A 5,885-nucleotide genomic window follows, 5' to 3' on the forward strand; every position below is an offset into this window, starting at 1 on the left:
CTTACTGATCCATACCAGCAAGAGGAGAAACAAGGGTCCCAGTCTCATGCCTAATTTGGTAGCTTACCTGGTGAAAGGAGCTATGAGATGCTAGTGTGGCAGTGGAGCTCGTGTCAGCAGCTCACCCGAGCATAAGTTCCCCGCAGAGGCGATGGGGATGTGGAAACACTTCATGTGAAGGCCTCTTTCCCGAAAAAGCCAGTATGAGTGATTCCTGAAGGCCATTTCTGAAGTTATTTCTATAATGTGCATTTGCTGAAAATGGAAGAAAATGAAAGATGCTAATGTTCGAGTATCACGAAGCTCCATATTGTACACATCAGGACATTTCACATTTAACTTAATGAGTCACCCAAGTGTTCATTGACCAGTTGCTTTCTTAAACTTGCAGATTTATTTTTTTTCTTATGCAGGACTCTGCTCTGTACGTGCCTTCCGCCCCCTTAATATGTAGGATATTACCCCACTGAAAATATTACTGATGCAGATTTTATTCCCATTCCCATATTTAGATATGTCATACTCATAAAAGCTCATGTTTATTGAAGAGGGTTATTAAATTTACTGTAAGATTTCATAAAGACCCTTTTAGGTGAAAAATGCAGGTGGAATGGTTTCAGTGGATGCTTTATAAACCTTTTACGAGTCAAAAAAAAGTTCTAAATGCAAATGTCTTTCGTAGAAAGTAAAAGCGATTTGTTTTTCTCATTAGCTGCCAGATAGTCAGCTAACATGAGGATGACAGATTTTGAGATCTGTGAAATCAGAGCCAGCTTTTTTTAACAGAGGACTGCTAGCTGCTTACCTTCTCTATCAAAATGAGCATTCCATTCCAAGGTTAGGTACAGATATATAAATGTCTGCCTGGTTTGGGAATGGTGCTGTTCGACCCTAGATATATTATTGAGAGGATTGCAATACATTTAGTTCAAAACACACCACACACACACACACACACACACACACACACACACGCTTACATGTGCGCATGCACGCACACACACACTGTTACAGAATACACTGTAATTAAAGATATTCATCACTATGTTCATTTGAACTGGTACAGTAAGAGCATCTCACACTGTTTCTCTTCATTACCATGCAAAGCCAGAGCGTATATTTCTTGATTTGGAATGATGCCAGAGAGTCATTTCAATATTTGAGCTTTATACATTATTATTAATCATGATGATGATGTACTTTTCAATATTCATGGTACTTTGCAACAATTTTTATTAGCTGTTTCTCTTAACAGCTGAATCAGGTCAAGAAAAATTACTACTACTCTGTTACAGGTGAAGAAACAGAGGCACAGAGAGATACAGGACTTCTGAATTACACACATGGGTCATTGGTATAGGTGATATAAAAACCTGCAGTCTTGTATTTGGACATTCTGATGCTGGAGTTCTTCTCATCAATTTTTTGGGGGAATAAATTTTCAAATTAGAAGTTTGAGATATTTTTGAAAGCTCAAAAAATACCATCAACTAACACAGTGTTGGTTTTCAATAAATATTAGCTCAAGAAATGTGTAAATATTCGTTGGTGGTCTGAAGCCTAGGATTTTTAAAATAATGCTTTGTTTGTGTAAAAGTAACATATTTTGAGTTAATTAATGGTAATTGGACTAGGACACCAGTTAGTGGGTAAGTTGGATATATTGCCTGTTTCAGAGTTAAGTGATAAATCACTGCAGGATAATAATGAGAGCATATGTCTCCAACAGCTTTTTAGGAAAGGTGTGATGTTCAAAACATAAACTAGTGGACCAAAGAGATAGTGAAGATTTATTTGCTCTCTGTTGGTAGAAATAGATTTCTTTCTCCTTAGCCTAATAATGAGGGTGCATTAAAAATGTTTATACAATAACCTCAGTTAAAATTATAAAAAAATGTTCTATGATTAAAATGCCTACAAACCTCAAAGGGCCATCTCAGCCTTGATATCACATTGCAACAGATTTCGCCCCAGGAACCTAGTTGTTCCCTGTATATGGCAAAAGTTTAACGGTAATGCCATATAGCTTGTGGCCGCTGAGAGGACAAGCACATTATCCCATCAGTTAATCTGTACCCATCTGTGTCTTTGTGTCTCGTTATCATATTGCTTTGAAATGTCTGGATCTGGTGTCTTGACAAATTCTAATTTAGGAGGTTTAAATATAGTTGACTGAGTTTTTATTCAAAACGCATGTTAACACTTAAAATATTCTTTCTTAAAAAGTATGTTGTGCGCTTCTGTCACTGTTCAAAGAAAATGTCTAATCCACAGGAGGAGTGCTGAGCTCTGTGGTATACAGAAAAATCTTTGCTCGTTGCTTCCTACCATAATGACCAGGCAAGCTGGATGTTGTCTGTATCATCGACGGAGAGCAGGATAGACATTTATCTGTTTTTACTTTTAATTTTTATTGACGTGTAATAATATACAATGTTATATTAGTTTCAACATTTGTCTCCGTTTTCAGACTATCAGATCATCCATCATGGGGCTCACTTTTTCACACTTCTTAGATTTTGAATAATTTAGTAAAATTAAGCCAATTCACGGTTTGTTTTTAAAGGTATTATCATGGGCGGTACTGGGAATCATAATTCTAAGCTTAACACAACCTGCATTTATGCAATGAACATGTTTTCTAACTAGACTTGATTGTTTGGACCCAATTCCAACTCTTTGCCCTATTCAAATCACCCTTGGCAGTCAAAGCAGTGAAAGGAGGAACTGTGGACCAAACAACACAGCCTTTTTATGCCTGAAGGTTTGGTGGATCCAGGGCACTTGGGATAGTCCTGTGTTTATGGGGGCAATACTATGTAATATCCTGATAAATCTGGGGACTCATTTAGCAAATGCTTATCGTGTGTGAGGCACAGCCTCAAATCTGCTAAGACCTCGGAATAGAATCCTTATGATAGCATCTGCTGGACTCTCATTAATTAAATATGTTCAGGCCATCCCCTGAGTTTGGGATGGCCTGAACCTAAAATCCTGGAGAAGAGATCCCGCTCCGATGAGATGCTGGCAGCTTGGGAAGAGCCACACTGAAATAAGGCAGCAGGGGTCACCCATAAAACAGGCATAATAACAGCACTCTGTTTATCATGTTCAGTAAAATATTGGGCAAAAGAATGTATCTAGGCTTGTGTGACAGCAGAGTCTACTTGTCCCCGTCACCATATCATCTGCTTTGCCAGCAATACATTTCCAATGACTGAGCACATTATTCACAGTAGGTGGGATTAGAATATTTCCAGGAATCTTTAATGCCTTTCTATCTTGTGCATGGTTTTCTGAGGCAAATACTGACCTCAAAACATGTGCTTCCTTGAGAGTACACTTATCATGATCAGCACTGAGTCATGTACAGAATTGTTGAATTACTATATCTTATACCTAAAACTAATATAATTGTATGTTAATGATACTAGAATTAAAATTTATTTATTTATTTATTTATTTATTTATTTATTTATTTAGTTAGTTAGTTAGTTAGTTAAAGAGTTTATTTATTTACTCATGAGAGAGGTAGAGACACAGGCAGAGGGAGAAGCAGGCTCCCTGCGGGGAACCTGATGCAGACTCGATCCAGGACTCTGGGATCAGGACCTAAGTAAGACAAAGACAGACACTCAACCACTGAGCCACTCAGGTGTCCCCGGAATTAAAATTTTAAAATATGTGCTTCTTAAATACACAGTTGTTTAAGGGGCAATCACGTTAAATGGGTACTGTACCTTTAGTCTTTGCTGTTTAACCACTATCTCTTCCTCCCCTGCACCCCACCCATGCTCTACAGAAGAAAGAAACAAAATAATGTTGACACACAAGAAAGAAACAAAATAATGTTGACACACCAAAGTCCCCAGATGGTTTGGGTCACTTATTCTTGCAAAGACTTGTGGCCATTCTCAAATCTGGAATCACTACTAACTAAAAGGAAGTTTTGCACCTCTCCCCTGCCACCTTCTCCCCCAACTATTTGCACAATTATAAAGAACATAAAATCAGTTAGACACTTGCAGTAAAATTGCTTTTCTTTTTTGGGGGTGGAGGGGCAGAGAGAGAGAGGGAGAGAGAGAATCCCAAGCAGGCTCCATGCCCAGCGCAGAGCCCGTCATGGGGCTTGATCTCACCACTCTGAGATCATGACCTGAGCTGAAATCGAGGGTCCAATGCTTACAACGGAACCCCAGTAAAAGTGCTCTTTTAATTTTCGAAGTCTACAAATTGTAGGGAGGGCTCTTTGCTAGCATAATTATAACACTGCAAAAAATCAAGTGAAGAATAATAGCAACAACCAAAGCAATAATGATAGCTGATATATAATGATCACCAGCTGTGTGCCAGTTACTGTTCTGAGAACTTATATGTATTTGTTCATTAAATACAAGTAACTGTGAAGTAGGTAGTACATTTAGCCCCATTTTATGGAGGAGGACACTAAGGTACAGAGGGGTTTAGTAATTATCTGAGATCACAAACTGGTAAGCGACAGAACTGTGTTATGGATCTAGGCAGGCTGGCTCCAGACCTTGCATTCTTAAATACTCAACTATTCATACATACCCTTTTTGTAAAACCATTCAAGTATCTTATTTTGCTTATGTTTTACCAATATGGTAGCTGACAGAGAAAACATGTACATGCAAACTTGTTTCTTTGGGGGTTAGTCTTTCTTGCTTAAAAATTTCCCTTTTGATTATACGCTTGTTGTAAGAAATTAAAACTGTGCCAGAACCCAGTGCAAAGTAAGCCTCTGACCCGGTTATGTTCCTTTCACTTTCCCTAGCTGGAGGCAAACCTTGCCCCCAGTTGCTTGTGTATCCTTCTAGAGATATTCTGTGCACACACAAGCTTGTATTTCAAGTCACTTTTAAAAAAAAAAGTGGTTGAAGTTTCTGGACAGTTTTAAACATCAGCCCACTCACCTCAGTGACACCAAATGTGTCCTGGAAAACCAAGAGACCCAGACACTTAGATAATCATATTCAGTTGGGTATATTGGCTGGGACACTCAAGTTTATACTGTCCCCAGCTTATGGGAAGCACAGCTAAGAAGGTTATAAATGTGACATGTTTAGTCTACCGGGACCCAGGTAGTCGCTGTGCTCAGAACCCTTGGCCATTTGCTACTTATAGCACCGCCGAGGAGTGCCAGCAGAACCTGCCTCAAAGACAGTCTGTCCCAGAAGAAACACATACATTTTTTCCAGTGGGGACACCAAATTCTAGTTAAGATGAGGATATGTCATACTTACCTGGCAGGAGAGATCCCACGGTCACAAAGGTGGTTTTCCCAGCGCGAGGCTTATTCGTTACACAAAGGGGATGGTGACCTCTGTGTTTCCCCAACTGTGTGAAACTCAACTGCATAATTTGTGGTGGAGGACTGTGTTCACACTTAAAAAAAAAAAAAAAAGATGATGTGTCTACGTGTACAAAGCAAGTTAAAAATATGGGAATTTGAAAAACAACTGTTAAAAAAGCGTATTTTCATTGATCTAGCAATCCCACTTCCAGATATTTATTCAAAGACTTCGTTACGTAGTTGTTCATGACAATCATTTGGGAGCAAACCAAAATAACCAATAATGGAGGCTTGGTTAAATAAATTACATGAACTGAATAGAAAGTCACCTAACCATTAAGAAAATGAAAAGAATATTAAGTGATATAAACAGTTGTCTACAATACATAGGTAAGTAAAAAGGGCAATACGTAGAGAAGGATGCATACAGAACCACATTATTTATTGGGTGTGGGGAGTGTAACATGAGAGAGACCGTGGGTGAGAGCTAGCAGAATGATTTATAAAAATATTAACCTTTTCTAGGTGGTAATAGGCAATTTTAATGGAGGCTTTTCAGTGCTTATTTAAA

At 38.5% G+C, this 5,885-nt stretch overlaps 1 pseudogene; it reads left to right on the plus strand.

The window, feature by feature from the left end:
* The first annotated feature begins 5,256 nt into the window (after positions 1-5,256).
* On the plus strand, positions 5,257-5,411 carry LOC121472388 (annotated as a pseudogene).
* The last annotated feature ends 474 nt before the right edge of the window (positions 5,412-5,885 follow it).

The sequence above is a fragment of the Vulpes lagopus genome, chromosome 11 (assembly GCF_018345385.1).
Source record: "Vulpes lagopus strain Blue_001 chromosome 11, ASM1834538v1, whole genome shotgun sequence".
In the NCBI taxonomy this organism is placed as follows: Eukaryota; Metazoa; Chordata; class Mammalia; order Carnivora; family Canidae; genus Vulpes; species Vulpes lagopus.